General features: G+C 43.8%; 1 long non-coding RNA gene across 1 annotated transcript in view; it reads right to left on the bottom strand.

Annotated features, from left to right (window-relative positions):
* LOC307141010 overlaps positions 1 to 16,561 on the bottom strand; it is a 34,062-nt gene extending 17,501 nt beyond the window's left edge. Inside the window, exon 1 of the long non-coding RNA XR_013818311.1 lies at positions 16,479 to 16,561. This is a non-coding gene — a long non-coding RNA (uncharacterized lncRNA). The remainder of the gene's footprint in view (positions 1 to 16,478) is intronic.
* Between the last annotated feature and the right edge of the window lie 849 nt (positions 16,562 to 17,410).

Here is a 17,410-nt window from a genome sequence, read left to right on the forward strand (position 1 = left end):
CTATTTAGAGCAAGGCGTGCAACTGATTTTTTCTTTATTTCTGGAGTTTTTCTTTTTTTTAATTGCTTACATAATTTCTAAAAATATGGCTCATTTCTCAAAACTCACACAAGATGCAAAACATCTCTTGTAAAAACAAACAATTCATTAAAATGAATCCACATACACACCAAACTACACACAGACGCTAAACACTACTTTTAATTGTTGATCATTTTGTATTTAAAAAAATTTAAGAAAAAAAAAAACTTCACTAAAATAAAAATTCTTTCCAGTATCTTATTGAAAACATATTGGATTTTTATAATTCAGTGCTTACCAAACAAGTTACTTCCTTTTAACGAAATTTATCGTTATTACAATTATAGTAGTTAGTTTGTCAACTCTGTTACAGACAAATAAGGCAATGTGTAGAAATAACATCGGTAACAGAGTTTGACGGTAACATGATTGGCAATTTTAAACTTTTTGCCAAAATCTCCGCCTGCTAGCATAATCCTATGATCACATGACACTAATGAAATCATCATTAAAAGACATTTAAACAACCCACTGTGTGATCAGAGATCAATTCTGTTTTCCTTTTGATATTGTGGTAAGTTTTGAATGATGTGCGTGTAATGTAGAGATGAACTGTGTTTAGCATTTGGCAAAAAGTTTGTTTTACACATGAAAACTGAGTGTTAAAGGATAAGTTTATTTAACAGTGAACTATTGCTGATAATTTACTTCATGGCAAAGGCTGTGAATGCTTATGTACAAGTGATTTTTTATTTGTAATAAATTTGCAAAGACTTCAAACAAACTTCTTTCATGTAGTCATTATGGGGTATTGTTTGTAGAATTGCGGGGGGGAAATAAGGCTGTAACATAATAAAATGTGGAAAAAGTGAAGTGCAGTGAATACTTTCCGGATGCACTGTATAATGTGCTTGCAGTTTTGAAGACTTGGTCAGAAGATTAGGTATACGAGTGAAGAGTTTCGCCAAGTGGGTCCCAAGAACCACTTTTAGTGTCCAAGCAATAAAAAAAAAACTTTTAATTTCTAAAGCACGTTTAAAACAGCCACTCCTGACCAACGTGATGTGCAATCTAACACATTAGACAATAAAAAACATTAACTGACAAGAGAATACAATACATAAACACACAAAGTATGACTACATTGATCCGATGCCAGAGTTAAAAGATATATTGTGTAATAAAGACATAGTGTAATAAGCTAGCTATACTATATCCTCATAGAACAGAAAATCATAAATTCTCTTATTTAATGAAAAGTCACTTTGTCTGTAACAGCACATCCATACAGAATGCCACTGAATTTAAAGCAGAGAAAATAAATGGCAATTAAAGGTCACACAAAGGTTACATTGTGGTATTTCTACAGCATCCGCCCGTGACTTTGGCACGTCCCACCTCATTACTCTTTGAAGAGTCTTTGAGGCAGCCTGAAATGGTCTGTGAAGAATTAAAATGGTTTAAACAAGCTAGCAAATGGTAGAAAACAAGCAGACGGTTAATAAAATAAATGGTTCATGTCTGTACTAAATGATCAGTGCCAATATTCAGAGCTGAAACAAAGCAGCCAATCAAAGCGCCACCCTCGGAAAGAGGCACGTGGTACATTTCTCTGAAGTTCAACAGAATGTGTTCATGCTCTTCTCCATCACAAGATTATGATTCCATAACATCCGACAAGCTAATTGTTTATTCACTAGTACAGCAAATTTGCCACTGATATTATGCATTCTCTCTCCAAACAGTGTAATGACACACAGGCCCAAATTTTGAGCAAAAGTAGCTCAATTTTCATTCCTTTAAGAAACTTCAGGGTGATTCACTTAAAGCCTGTCCAGAAAAAAGGACAAAAGTATTAAAGTCAGCATGAAATGGAAGTCTTTTCTTCCCTATTGTGATGTGTTTCCGAGTGAAACTGCTTCTGGAGTGAGAGAGAAAAAAAAAAAAAAGATGGCAAAACTTTATTCAGTCCTTCATAAAACGCTTGGATGGTAGGATTTTTGGGTTTTTTGCAAACTAAACGGAGGCACATCTGAATGGCAGTTTGTAGTCAGTTGTGGGGTATATTTAACTCCACCCTCCGCAGAGACACACCATGAAGATAACAGACGCTGTTTCAAGGGCGAGAGGAGATTAGCATTTCCTCACTACTAAATATTCCACGATCAACTGTTAGTGGTATTATAACAAAGTTTGAAGCAATTGGGAACAACAGCAATTCAGCCACGAAACATCACAGAGCGGGGTCAGCGCATGCTGAGGGTCACAGTGCACAGAAGTCGCCAACTTTCTGAGTCAATAGCTGCAGACCTCCAAACTTCATGTGGCCTTCAGATTAGCTCAAGAACAGTGTGCTCAAGTGTTAAGTTTGGTGGAGGGGGGATTATGGTGTGGGGTTGTTTTTCAGGGGTTGGGCTTGGCCCCTTAGTTCCAATGAAAGGAACTCTTAATGCTTCAGCATACCAAGACATTTTGGACGATTTCATGCTCCCAACTTTGTGGGAACAGTTTGGGGACGGCCCCTTCCTGCTCCAACATGACTGCGCACCAGTGCACAAAGCGTCGGTCCATAAAGACATGGATGAGCGAGTTTGGTGTGGAGGAACTGGCCTGGCCTGCACAGAGCCCTGACCTCAACCCAATAGAACACCTTTGGGATGAATAAGAGCGGAGACTGAGAGCCAGGCCTTCTCGTCCAACATCAGTGCCTGACCTCACAAATGCGAATGGTCAAATATTCCCATAAACACACTCCTAAACCTTCCGGAAAGCCTTCCCAGAAGAGTTGAAGCTGTTATAGCTGCAAAGGGTGGGCCAACTCCATATTAAACCCTACAGATTATGAATGGGATGTCATTAAAATTCATGTGCACGTAAAGGCAGGCGTCCCAAAACTTTTGGCAATATAGTGTATAATGATGTGCACAGATAAATAATTTATCATAAGCACTGCAACATTCTGTAAGAAAAATAAGAATTGTACATTTTGATTTCATGGTAAATAAGAACCATTTCCCCGCCATAGACATCTTCTGAAAGAGTGCAGCATCTTTGGATCCAAAAACAAGCAAAAAAGAAGCAGAAACAAGTGATAAAAGCATTGCTTACGCCAGAGGTGTAATAATAGTGGAGGCCCTAAAGCCTCCACTATCATCGCATCTCGTTAGCCATGACATTGTTAAAGGGGCTGTAAGAATGACAGCTAGTGGTTGAAATGGGTACTGCAGTCCAAATTCAAAATATTGTTTGCCTCGCCCCTCCTCCTAAGACTCGACGTTCACACGGGCTACCAGTTTGAGGACACACAACAGGAACGAGCACAATTGACAATGGAAGGCCAGGAGACTTACACACTGTAAGTTGATGAGTTGATTAATCTTGAGTTTTAATGTGCTTCCACTCAGAGAGATTTTAAGATGGATGCCGAGGCTTTTTAGGTCGGGTAGAATCTGCAATCTCTTAGCCAGGTTTGTTCGCTGGCTTCCATTGCAGCAATATGGCATTTACCGCCAACTGGCAACATGTGGTGTGGAAATACTATTGGGTAAACTGGCAACGTGCAGTATCGCACAGACCAAAACAAAAACAGACATTCCCACACAGAACGCAGTAAAATAACTGGTTGCAGCATTGCTTTTCAGAGAAATTAGTATGTGAACTTAGCATGTTTCCTAAATATCTGCACACTTATTGTGGTATGTTTTTCTTTAGTACAGTCAAAAACTTTCACACAGCATCTTTAAATCAATCAGTGGGACACCTGCTCTTGCTTTACTTTTATAAAGAAGCACAATTCGCGGTTCAAGGTTGGACAGTGCAAGCCTCATGTCATCCTCCACCTGGAGCCGATTTCGGTCGGTTACTTGGTTTTCAAGGCAGTCAATTTTGAAAAGCCGGCCTCACACAGATAAGTTGAGGCGAATGGCAGAGAGCAAGAGCTATAGAGGTGTCAACTAAGTGCTCCTAGATGTCAGGCAAACTGGAGGGATCTCTGACCCAAGCAAAGGAACTGAAACCCTCACTGAAATAACATCCGGACATCCTTCAATAGTTGGGAAACATGCCACATTTTTATTAATCAGCCGATCACGGCAAAAATCCAATTTGCCACCAACTTGGTGGCAAAATGTTGCCATCTCTTCCTTGCATTGATGTCTTCAACAAATTCAATCTGTTGTAAATGTCTACAAGTTATGACAACTACTCTAACCACAGGGGGTCGTCCAGGTACAGAACTAGGTCGGACTTCACATCAACAAGAAACGTCTTCACCTCTGAACGCAATTCGTAGAGGCGATGTAAAACCCGACCTCTGAAGACCCAGCACGGGGGGGGGGGGGGGGGTTTAATGCAGAGGAGGTTTTTATTTATTTATGAACATTCTGGTTTGGAAATTTGTCTGTTCAACTGAAAAACAAATTGGCCCATATCCATAAAACAGCCTTGAAAATCATAGGAATAAAACAATATGAACACATACAGAACAGGCAGTGATGAGAACATCCTCTTTTTAGTGAATACCAGCCGTTGCCATCGGGAAAGAGACGGAGAATGCCAGAGTGTAAAACGAATAGACTGAAGCTTTCATTTGTTCCTGCCTCGATAAAAATGCTGAATTTTACCAAGAACAAGGCACCATCTTGCATTTTATGTTTTCATACTGTTGTGTTTTAATGCATGTTATTTGTTTTGTTTGCAAATTGTTATTGTATGGTCAGAGTAACACTGTAGCACTTTGCCCAAGACAAATTTCCCTTCGGGGACAAATAAAGTTTCTCCTATCCGTCTACTTGAAAAGCAATAAAATACACACACCGAATTATGCCCCATGTTTTTTTTGCTCTCAAACAGTTTGCTCCCTTGTTCTGATCTCCCATAACAAAGAAAGCACCCATTCCCGGTTACGGCCTCGATCCTCGAAAGGCCTCGTCAGGCACTACGATCGACCCAAATTACAGATGGTTTTGCCGGTGCGTTTCCGAGATATAGCCGGTTAAATTTCAACTGGTCTCGTTCGATCCGTCCCCCCCGAGCACTATGCCAGCGCGTCCCGATGGGGGTTTCCAGTCGATCCTGCCCGGTATCGCAAAGATAAAATCGAATGGCAATCGCATCTAAGAAAGGCACGCAAATAACAGAGATAGTGACGAAATATAATGCACTATTCGGGGGAACGAATCAAACAGTCTGAATGACGGTCGGCAAAATCGCAAGAAAAGCTTGTCAAGAAAAGCCAGAAAATTGCTTAACATCATCCAATATCCTTTTTATGTTTTAGAATATATAAATATATATATCAAAATATTCATAAAAACAAAATACTTCTCAGATACATTTTTTTAGAATAAAGTTGTATTTAACATAACTGTATGCATTTGAAATGTAGAGATCTGTTTTAATGTACCCAAAATAAAGAGAGTTTAATATACAATTTTGTGGCTCTTAATTTCTTTTTAATTACCCACTTGTTCACTGTTCTTTTGTATAAATATAGTATTTGTATTAAATCTATATTCATCGAGTTGAATCCGGAATCGAATCGATTTGAGAGCTTGCGAATCGAATCATCTGAATCGATACCCAGCCCTAATCATTAACATTAAACAGCATATGTGAATCTGATTAGATTTTAAATCTAAATATTGAGAAAATCGCCCTTAAAGTTGTCCAAATGAAGTCCTTAGCAATGCATATTACTACGATTAATATATTTTTACGGTAGTAAATTTACAAAATATCTTCATGGAACATGATCTTAATATCCTAATGATTTTTGGCATAAAAGAAAAATGTATAATTTTGACCCATACATTGTATTGTTAGCTATTGCCACAAATATACACGTGAGACTTATGACTGGTTTTGTGCTCCAGGCTCACTTAAGATCAAAACGGCCTAATGTTACTGAACACAATGTCGAACCCATGAAGAGGAAACGACTGTGAAGCTTTGGGGCTGTTGATGGACTCGATCTACTCCATCTGTGTTTGACCATCAGAATCAAATCCAGACGTAGTCTTTGACAAAAACCTGATTTTCTCAGCTTTTTGTTCAAAATGTTGCTTTTTTTAAACGAAACAACCAACATTATCAAGTGTTGGTAATACATAATGCATGAAGCTAGAATAAAATGTTGCTGTTGGGTTTGTTCTTTCTCTTGATATATTGCATGTTCAGATATTCATACAACAAAATATTCTGGGGGCCATAAAATTTTTTCTGAAAATGATAAAAAAAAAGATGCCGGGTGGCTGGCAACTTTTTTTTTTTAAAAGCACTGGCGGGGAAAGAGTTCATATATAAAATAAATAAATAATATTTTATATTTTTTTTCTCTAAAGATCATGAAGACAATTTTTAGGACCATTAAGATTTTGTTTTTTGCATTATGGCAGTAGATTTCAATATATAATCCAAGAATCACCATTAGGAATAGTGAGAAATTCGAGAAACAAAAAAAAACACACGCATAAAAGATTTTAGGGAGAAATGTGTTCCGTATGTAGTGGGATGTACTGTGGCCCTGTAATTAAACTGGCCCGTGATTAAACTAATGTGCTTGGGGTAGTGCAGGTCTAATCACGAACAGGTTGGGACGGTATAAAAATAGCACGAAAACCACTCCTTGCGTGTGCTTACCATTTGAGTGTCGCGTCGTTGCCCGTGGGACCGCCCCTTGTTCCCGTAACACTTCCGCTCTGAGGTAGGTGTCGTTTGAGCTTGATAGTAACACAGGTGTCGGATTTTGTGTAAACGATTGTTTTGCTCATAGTTCGGGATAGTTCGCGGCTGTTGGCGGCTCCAGATCTCATCACATGTCTCTTGCGGTCCCGTGTCTCATGATGCTTTGAGGTAACCTTATGCGTGTGCGTTGGCTGATTAACTGGTGCACCGGCATATGATGTGTTGTAACGTCTATGTGATTTATAGCTGCGGGGATAGCTTGCAGTGTGAGCTTTTTCGTGCCCCTCTCGCATTCCCGTGCTTTGGGGGAGGTTGTGCCTGCGTGGTGTGGATGGGCGACGGGTTCATGAGTTAAAGGTATGTGAAACTTCCACTTCCTATAGCACTCCTGTTTTTATATATTGCAAGTATGCTTATGTGTGTATTTTTAGGAGGAATCGATGTTCTGTGACGCCTGGGGAGCAACGCGATTTGACGCTGCTGCTTTGTATATTAAGACTATCTTGATCACAAACTCTTATCCACACACGTGTGTACACCGCCCACGTGGTGTGTGTGTGTGTGTGATTCTCGCTCGTCCTCTAGTAGGCCTATGTGCCACCGTGATCGCTGGATATCTTCCACCTGACATTTCATAATTGTTTTGTATTGGGTTTGTTTTTACATATTTGTTTTTTTGTATTCTTTTATTTTTCTATTATATACCTTTTTTCATTGTTTGTGGTGATTGTTTTGATTGGTTTACTTTGAGTGTTTTGCAGTGTGGTATTTGTTAATTTCATTTGATTGTTTTGTTTTCAAGATCCTGGTAGAAGGCCAGTGAGGGTAACTTCGTTGGCACTGAACCTTCGTATTTTCATCATAGTTTTTTTGGTTTATTAATTTAAATGTTATTCGTGTATGTTTGTGTTATTGTATGAGACTTGTAGCAATGTTTTGCTCTCGTTATAGGAGCCGAGGCTTTAGGGCGGGCCACCAGTGAGCCCTTACATGGTGGAGGGCTTGTCACAGAGTGCTGCGTGGTTATTTCTTGAGATTATTGCGGTGTGTGTGCTGACATTTGTACACAGGGGCTGAGAGTGAGATAGAAGCCTAGCGCTTACTAAGTTTGTGCATCTGCCGTTAAGCCTCGGCTCCCCTTTATCTCATGGTCTCCGTTTTTTATTGTGAATATTGATGACCCAGTTTTGATACTCTTTTTAAAACAATCATTGTGAGTAATTAAATAAATATTTGATGATTGGCCTCCACGTCTCTAGCCCTTCTTGACAATTTCGTTCCTGTGTGTCTTGTGTAAAATCTTAGATCCATAGTATTAATGTTTCCCTGGTAACCAGGGTGGCGTAGTCATGTTTAAGCTAGAGGTAGTATCCCTGTAATCGCTCCTCGTGTAGGACTGGGGGCTCCGCTACATTCTGGCGTAGTCGGCAGGGTGTCCAGTGCTTTTCGTTGGGCTGAAGACGTGGATGCTTGTTATCTGGGTAACTGTGTGAAGGTGTACATTGTATGAATGTATTAGTGTTTTCTTTTCTTTTTTTTCTCAAGTCTAGTGTGGGAGATAAAGCAGCAGCGTCATTTCAAAGGATTGGGGGTATTCCAGCAGCTGTTTTCCGTATCCGTGCGATTTACTTAGAGGTTGCTCGGATAAGTTTAAAAAAAAAAAAAAAAAAAAAAAAAAAATTTTATGGAGGAAATTCAGGAATTGAGGGATCTTGTTGCTCAGCTGAGGGCAGATAATGAGAAATTGCGTCAAGACCAGAGCCGAGCTGCTCCTTTGAGTCCAATAGCTGGCCCCTCTAGAGAATCTTCAGTGCCCTCTGCTGATCAATCAGTAAGTGGTAGTGCCACATTAACTGAGCGGCTTGTGTTTATTCCAAGGGATCGAAAATGTCCAATATTTGATGGTAGGCCGGGTATTGGCATAAATGATTGGATAGAGGAGGCGAAAGCCTGTATAAGAACACGTCATCTGTCTGTGGCTGATCAAGCATTTTTTTTGTTTGATCATCTAACAGGAGAGGCACGTGAGGAGATTCGGCATCGCCCTGTAGCTGAGCGGGGAGATCCAGAGAGAATTTATTTAATTTTGCAAGAGCTGTACGGTTGTTCCCAGTCTTATGTTGCCCTACAGGAGGCCTTTTTTTCTAGGAGACAGCGGGATGGGGAGACTTTGCTGGAATTTTCCCTGGCCCTGATGGGTCTCCTAGAGAGGGTCAGGCAGAAGTCCCCTACTGCCATGCCAAATGCGGAAATTCTATTGAGAGATCAATTTGTAGAATACGTTTGTGACGTTTCCCTTCGCCGTGAACTGAAACAGTTAGTTCGCCGTCAGCCCTCTCTCACCCTCCTAGAGGTGCGGAGTGAAGCAATCCGATGGGAGCGGGAGGGAATGCCGGGTGGGGCCAGGGGTCGAAGTCTTTCCGTCCCTGTGGCACATGGGTTTCAGTATGAAGTGCAGGGAGGTGGTAGCTCGCCTAAAAACTCTGAAATGAGAGAGCTGAGAGAAATGTTAAAGTTGCAACAAGGACAGTTGAATCAGCTCACCCAGAGTTTCGCCCGGTTGCAGGGCCCTCATCCTCGCGTTCAACCTTTTCGTGGTGGGCCCGTTATCTGTAGGCGGTGTCAAAAACCAGGCCACTTTGCACGGGAATGCGAGGGGGAACGTGTGATTTTTCGATCGCCTGCGCGTCCTCGCTCTGATCCGGCAGCAGAGGAAGGTAGACGCATACAACCTAATAATGCGTCGGAAAACTAATTCCCGCCGTGCTGAAGAGTCACAGCTCGGTTGGGGAAAAGGTCGACTCCGACAGTAAAAAGTTTAACTCTAGTCCAAGTTTAATGTCCGCTTGTCCGCATTTGGATGTTTCAATTGGGGGTGTGTTGGTCCCTTGTTTAATTGATACGGGTTCAATGGTATCAACCATTACGGAAAGTTGCTTCGTTCAGCATTTTGAGTCGCGGGGTCCAGAGCAATTGAGGTCATGTTCATGGTTGCAGCTGAGGGCCGCCAACGGTCTTTCCATCCCATATATTGGTTATATGGAGTTGGACGTCGAGCTCTGTGGTAGGACAGTGAACCGATGTGGGGTGTTGGTGGTCAGGGATCCTCCTGGTGGCCTGCGCTCTCGAGTCCCTGGTGTGTTGGGGATGAATGTACTCGGGCGATGCTATCGGGAGCTCTTTGGACACCATGGCCCTGCTTTGTTTAATTTCCCCCCGGTTTCGTGTGCGCCACTTTCAGTTTTTCAAGCTTTGCAACACTGTCACCAAGGTAGTGAGCAACCATCGGTTGATTCGACTAGGGTAAGGGTGCGCGGTCCCCGGGCATGTCGTATCACGGGCGGTACCATTAAGTTTGTTGCGGCAACTTGTGCAGAACAACTGGCCGGTAGTACAGTGCTGTTCGAGCCCTCCGAGTCGGGGTTACCTGAGGGGTTGTTAGCCTCCCCCGCTTTGGTGCGAGTTATTGGAGGCTCAGTTTACGTACCAGTGGTCAATATAGGCACTTCCGACGTCCTGCTTTTCCGCCGCCGAGTGTTGGGTACCCTCGTTAGAGTACATGTTGTTAGTTTACCTACGGGCGTTACGGAAGTTAGGCCTATCACAGTTAGTGCCCATTCACAAGGTACTCAGGTAGTCAGTTCCACTGTTCCAGAGCAGATCGCAGCGCTGAATTTATCTGCCTTGTCAGAGTCAGAACAGGATAAGGTCAGGACCTTGCTTGGTAAATATCAGATGGTGTTTTCTGAACATGATGGTGATCTGGGTTGTACTAGTCTCATCTCGCACGATATCCCAGTGTTGGATGACGTTCCCGTACGGCAGCGACATCGTCGTGTACCTCCCTCTGAGTACGAGGTTGTTAGGGCCCACATTAATCAGCTGTTGGAGTCTCAAGTAATCAGGGAGAGTTGTAGCCCGTATGCCTCCCCAATTGTGTTGGTGAAAAAAAAGGACGGTAGTCTTCGCCTGTGCGTAGACTACCGTCAGTTAAATGCCAAGACTAGACGAGACGCATTTCCCTTACCCCGTATCGAGGAGTCGCTGGATGCGTTGACAGGGGCCTGTTGGTTCTCTACTATGGATTTAGCTAGTGGGTACAATCAGGTCCCGGTCACAGAGGGGGACAAGCCAAAGACCGCTTTTTGCACACCCTTTGGCTTATTTGAATGGAACCGTATGCCATTCGGTTTGTGCAATGCCCCCTCTACCTTCCAGCGACTTATGGAGAGGATATTTGGGGATCAACAGTGCCAGTCGTTACTTCTATATCTAGACGATATCGTAGTGTTTTCCACCTCTATTGCTCAGCATTTAGAGAGGTTGGAGGTAGTCTTAAACCGGCTGGAGCGGGAAGGTCTAAAGGCTAGGTTGGAGAAGTGTGCTTTTCTCCAGCAGGAAGTGAGATATCTGGGTCACGTTATTTCCTCCAGGGGTGTAGCAACTGATCCAAGTAAGATAGAGGCTGTGGCCCAGTGGCCCCGTCCCTCTAGTGTCACAGAGTTACGGTCGTTCCTGGGGTTTTCCAGTTATTACCGGCGGTTTGTAGAGGGGTTTGCCAAGTTGGCTGCCCCTCTGCATAAGCTGGTTGGAGAGTTCGCCGGTGTAAAGGGTAAGAGTACGGGAAGGAACTTTGGGAATGCTTGGAGTGAAGGGTGCCAGGCAAGCTTTGAGGGATTAAAAGAGAAGTTTACTACCACTCCAGTCCTTGCGTACGCGGATTTCGCTAAGCCTTTCATCTTGGAGGTGGATGCCAGCTACCAAGGATTGGGGGCAGTCCTCTCTCAGGAATTTGAGGGTAAGGTAAGACCGGTGGCGTATGCCAGCCGTAGTCTACGGCCCACTGAGCGCAACATGTCCAATTATAGCTCTATGAAGCTGGAGTTTGTTGCGCTCAAGTGGGCCATGACAGAGAAATTCCGCGAGTACTTGTTGGGTAATAAGTGTGTGGTCTTTACAGATAATAACCCCCTTAGCCACCTGACCTCTGCTAAGCTCGGTGCAACTGAGCAGCGATGGGCTTCTCAGCTGGCGGCCTTTGATTTTGACATTAAGTACCGTTCAGGTAAGAGTAATAGAAACGCAGATGCACTGTCCCGGCGTGACCCTTTGGATCCGGGGGTGTTGGATGGGTTGGCTCCAGGTTCGGAAGTTCCGGAGTCCCTGCGGTCATTGGTCAGGTTCGATCCAGATGGAGTGGTGACCCAATGTGTTGTCTCTACGTTTCCTGGGTACTCAGTTGGCGAGTTGGGTTCGTTGCAAGCAGTGGATCCTGTTATTCAGGAGGTGCTGCAATTTTGGAAACGAGGTACTCGCCCACGCTCTGACGAACGGAAGCGATTGACTAGGGCAGCCCTAACATTGCTCAAGCAATGGGACCGTCTGGTTGAGCAAGATGGTATGCTTTATCGCCGGGTTCACTGCTCTGAGGGTAAGGAAGAGATGTTGCAATTAGTATTGCCCGCGGCCCTGAAGTCCGAGGTGCTAAGACAGTTACATCAGCAACACGGACATCAGGGCAGAGAGCGTACCCTTGAGATGGTGAGACAGAGGTGCTATTGGCCGGGATTATCCGCTGATGTGGCGAGTTGGTGTCAGGAATGTGACCGGTGCCAGGCAGCCAAGGACACCCAGCCACTCGCTCAGGGGTTTATGGGCCGGCTATTGTCATCTAGGCCAAATGACATCCTCGCAGTGGATTTCACTGTTTTGGAGCCCACGCGTTCTGGCATTGAAAACGTCTTGGTCATGACCGACGTTTTTAGTAAGTATACCTTGGCTGTTTCGACTAGGGATCAGAGAGCCGAGACAGTGGCCCAAGTCCTGGTAACAGAATGGTTTTTTCGGTTCGGTGTTCCGGGCCGGCTCCATTCTGACCAGGGTCGAAACTTTGAGTCCTTGTTGATCCGTCAGCTGTGTGAGTTATATGGTGTGGAGAAGTCTCGTACGACCCCATACCACCCGGCTGGAAACGGCCAGTGTGAACGTTTTAATCGCACGTTACACAACCTGTTGCGCACACTGCCAGTTTCCAGGAAACGGGATTGGGTGGCTTGTCTCCCCCAGGTGGTGTTCAGCTATAATAGCACTCCCCATCAGGCCACCGGAGAATCACCACATTTCTTGATGTTTGGTCAAGAGCCGCGATTACCCGTGGATTTTTTGTTAGGTAGAGACCCCCAGCCGAGAGAGGGTAGTGTGCATGACTGGGTTGTGGAGCATCAGACCAAGCTGCAGGTAGCCTTTGCAGGTGCACGGGAGCGGTTGCAGGTGATGGCTGACAGGCGCAAGGCCCATCACGATCAGCAGGTCCGAGATGAACCACTGGTGGAGGGTCAGCTGGTGTACCTCCGGGATTATGGGGTAAGGGGCCGTCATAAAATCCAGGACCTGTGGAGCCCAGTGGTTTATCAAGTGACGAGGGCACCCAAAGAGGGTGGTGTGGTATACACGATTGCGCCTGTAGGTGACCTTACCAAGACCAGGAATGTGCACCGTTCACTGGTAAAGAGTCGAATCGGTAGGGACATTGCGGGTGTAGCTCGTGATAGTCCCTTGCATGACCGGGCTGTGGACACAGCATCATTGAGTGAAGATGAGGATGAGGTGGATCTGTTGGCTGTGGTACGGGAGCGGGATCATGTCACTGATGCGGAACCGAGAGGACTGGTGCCGGAGATGGAACCAGGTCCTCAGGAGTGGATACATACTCCGGGACCGGGTCCGGTGATTGGGACAGGACATCTGGGTCCAGAAGGAGGTATGGTCAGTGCTCCTGGACCCCAGCCTGGGGGCCTTCCCGCGGTTGATGAGGTCGGGGTGCGTAGAACGAGACGTACAACTGCAGGGCGGCACCCAAACCAATATCACCTTCCCCGAGCAGTGGGTGCGAGGGGCGGAGTCGTTCTTCAACAAATACAAGGTGTAACTCGCATTTTTAGACCCTGGGATTAAATAGCTGTGATTTGGGGATCATCGGGGCGACGATCCAAGTGTGGGGGGGTAGACTGTAGTGGGATGTACTGTGGCCCTGTAATTAAACTGGCCCGTGATTAAACTAATGTGCTTGGGGTAGTGCAGGTCTAATCACGAACAGGTTGGGACGGTATAAAAATAGCACGAAAACCACTCCTTGCGTGTGCTTACCATTTGAGTGTCGCGTCGTTGCCCGTGGGACCGCCCCTTGTTCCCGTAACACTTCCGCTCTGAGGTAGGTGTCGTTTGAGCTTGATAGTAACACAGGTGTCGGATTTTGTGTAAACGATTGTTTTGCTCATAGTTCGGGATAGTTCGCGGCTGTTGGCGGCTCCAGATCTCATCACATGTCTCTTGCGGTCCCGTGTCTCATGATGCTTTGAGGTAACCTTATGCGTGTGCGTTGGCTGATTAACTGGTGCACCGGCATATGATGTGTTGTAACGTCTATGTGATTTATAGCTGCGGGGATAGCTTGCAGTGTGAGCTTTTTCGTGCCCCTCTCGCATTCCCGTGCTTTGGGGGAGGTTGTGCCCTGTGTATGCGTGGTGTGGATGGGCGACGGGTTCATGAGTTAAAGGTATGTGAAACTTCCACTTCGTATAGCACTCCTGTTTTTATATATTGCAAGTATGCTTATGTGTGTATTTTTAGGAGGAATCGATGTTCTGTGACGCCTGGGGAGCAACGCGATTTGACGCTGCTGCTTTGTATATTAAGACTATCTTGATCACAAACTCTTATCCACACACGTGTGTACACCGCCCACGTGGTGTGTGTGTGTGTGTGATTCTCGCTCGTCCTCTAGTAGGCCTATGTGCCACCGTGATCGCTGGATATCTTCCACCTGACATTTCATAATTGTTTTGTATTGGGTTTGTTTTTACATATTTGTTTTTTTGTATTCTTTTATTTTTCTATTATATACCTTTTTTCATTGTTTGTGGTGATTGTTTTGATTGGTTTACTTTGAGTGTTTTGCAGTGTGGTATTTGTTAATTTCATTTGATTGTTTTGTTTTCAAGATCCTGGTAGAAGGCCAGTGAGGGTAACTTCGTTGGCACTGAACCTTCGTATTTTCATCATAGTTTTTTTGGTTTATTAATTTAAATGTTATTCGTGTATGTTTGTGTTATTGTATGAGACTTGTAGCAATGTTTTGCTCTCGTTATAGGAGCCGAGGCTTTAGGGCGGGCCACCAGTGAGCCCTTACATGGTGGAGGGCTTGTCACAGAGTGCTGCGTGGTTATTTCTTGAGATTATTGCGGTGTGTGTGCTGACATTTGTACACAGGGGCTGAGAGTGAGATAGAAGCCTAGCGCTTACTAAGTTTGTGCATCTGCCGTTAAGCCTCGGCTCCCCTTTATCTCATGGTCTCCGTTTTTTATTGTGAATATTGATGACCCAGTTTTGATACTCTTTTTAAAACAATCATTGTGAGTAATTAAATAAATATTTGATGATTGGCCTCCACGTCTCTAGCCCTTCTTGACAATTTCGTTCCTGTGTGTCTTGTGTAAAATCTTAGATCCATAGTATTAATGTTTCCCTGGTAACCAGGGTGGCGTAGTCATGTTTAAGCTAGAGGTAGTATCCCTGTAATCGCTCCTCGTGTAGGACTGGGGGCTCCGCTACACGTAGTTATGAAACTAATTTAAAAAAATTGCCAAAAATGTATCAAATTCTCCATGGCCTTGAGTTTACAGAGCCAACTTTTCTTCTACACTTGAAACATTTGCTCATGTGCAGCTAACGGGAATAAAAGCACTGACTGCCGGTATTCTAAAGCTTTTATTGTCTATTGCCCATTAATCGTCTGAATGTTGCCGTCAGATCTTGGACACACTGTTAAAGTGGGCTTCAGAGGAGAGTTCACGAGCTGTGTAAACTGGGAAGTTGTGAGGAGACGGGTGGGAGGACATCTGCTGCGTTCTGCTCCACCAGATGCAGAGCCTCTCAGCAATCAGATTTTTACAGCCAAAGACAGAATTGTTTTTCTGTTGCAGAATATTTTGCTATGAGGCTGTGCGGTTCCAACACGTGAGAGCTCGATCACATTATAGAGCTTCTGGGCTGAACGGCGAGGGTGAGGCAACGCATGAATCATTACTTTACATAAAGGAACTTACAAAGAGAGGTTCAGTACATAAAAACACTCATGTAACACCTAAAATGTTTTTTGTTTTTTTATCTTGGAGCTGGAAAAATGAGTCCAACTGCCATTAACCCTATAAAGCCTACTGTATCATATTTGACAGAATTGTTAAAAGATTACTAAGGCCTCGAAATTATAAACATGCTGCAAAATGGCTGAAAAACCTGTTGTACACTATATCTATACATGCCTTCTGTTGTCTGATTGATGCTTGTTTAGCAAGTAAAAGGCCTTTTAGTAGAATCGTAAAATGTCTCCTCCCTTCAGGCCATGGCTGAAAGAAAACTTTTCAATTGTTAGTAATATTTCATGATGAACACTTACTGGACTGAAGCAACTTTTACTTAAAGGACCACTCCATGTTTTTTGAGAATAGGCTAATTTTCCGTCTCCCCTAGAGTTAAACAGCAGAGTTTTACCGTTTTTGAATCCATTCAGCCGATCTCCGGGTCTGGCGGTAGCATTTTTAGCATAGCTTAGCATAGATCATTGAATCTGATTAGACCGTTAGCATCTCGCTCAAATGACCAAAGAGTTGATATTTTTCCTATTTAAAACTTGACTCTTCTGTAGTTACATCGTGTCCTAGGACCGACGGAAAATAAAAAGGTTTCTAGGTCGATATAAACTTAAAACTTCTTACCTCAAGCTCAGTTTGCTAGTTGGCCTCTTTTCCCTAGCCATGAACATATTCTCCTCTTTCGCTTCCTCCTTTTTTTCAGCACACTTAAAAAACACAAATGCACAAGTGTGATTCATCTTGCTCTATTTGTGAACCAGTGCATGCTGATGACATTTTATTCTTCTATACTAACTTCCCAGACAGCATTTATTTGAAATAAACATCTTGTGTTACATCATTAATGTCTTTACTCTCACTTTAATGCCTGCTACAGACTGTGCGATTTCGGCAATCCTATAAGGTCATTACAAATCGCACTGTACGACATGGATCTAATAAACTTGGGTATGAAATGTATGTAGTGTCAGCCCAGATCCGGCCCACATCTGGCACAGTTCCCACAAATATTAAGCACAACTGTCTTCAACATTGATAAAAATCTGGAATTCTTGAGCATCAAATCATCATATCAGAATGATTTCTGAAGGATCATGTGACACCGAAGACTGGAGTAATGATTTGATCACAGGAATAACAAACATTTTCTGTTTTTACTGCATTTTATATCAACCTTCGAACAGTAGTGTACAGACACTCTTACCGCTTCTCCATTTTCCCCCTTGTCCTCAGTCTCATTTCCGGCAGCATCTCAGACTCAGAGTGTGAAACAGCTCCTATGAGAGCAGCTTCTCAGCAGGTACCAAACCACCCAGAATCCTCTGTGAAATGATCAAATGAGATCATTTACGCCTGTAGAGCAGAGTGAGATAAGAGTGAAATGTGCACATGTATTGGTCTGCCATCACAGGTGGGTGAGCAGTCGTCAATGATGTGGGGATTATGCAATGTCAGTGTATTGAAATCAAGCCTGTACTGCTGCTCTCAGAAACTGAAGCCTCCGCGTCTCGATCGCCCCCTGGTGGTTGGTCCCAGTATAGCTTATAAACCCCACC

Source organism: Gobio gobio (genome assembly GCF_949357685.1).
Source record: "Gobio gobio genome assembly, chromosome: 1".
NCBI lineage: Eukaryota > Metazoa > Chordata > Actinopteri > Cypriniformes > Gobionidae > Gobio > Gobio gobio.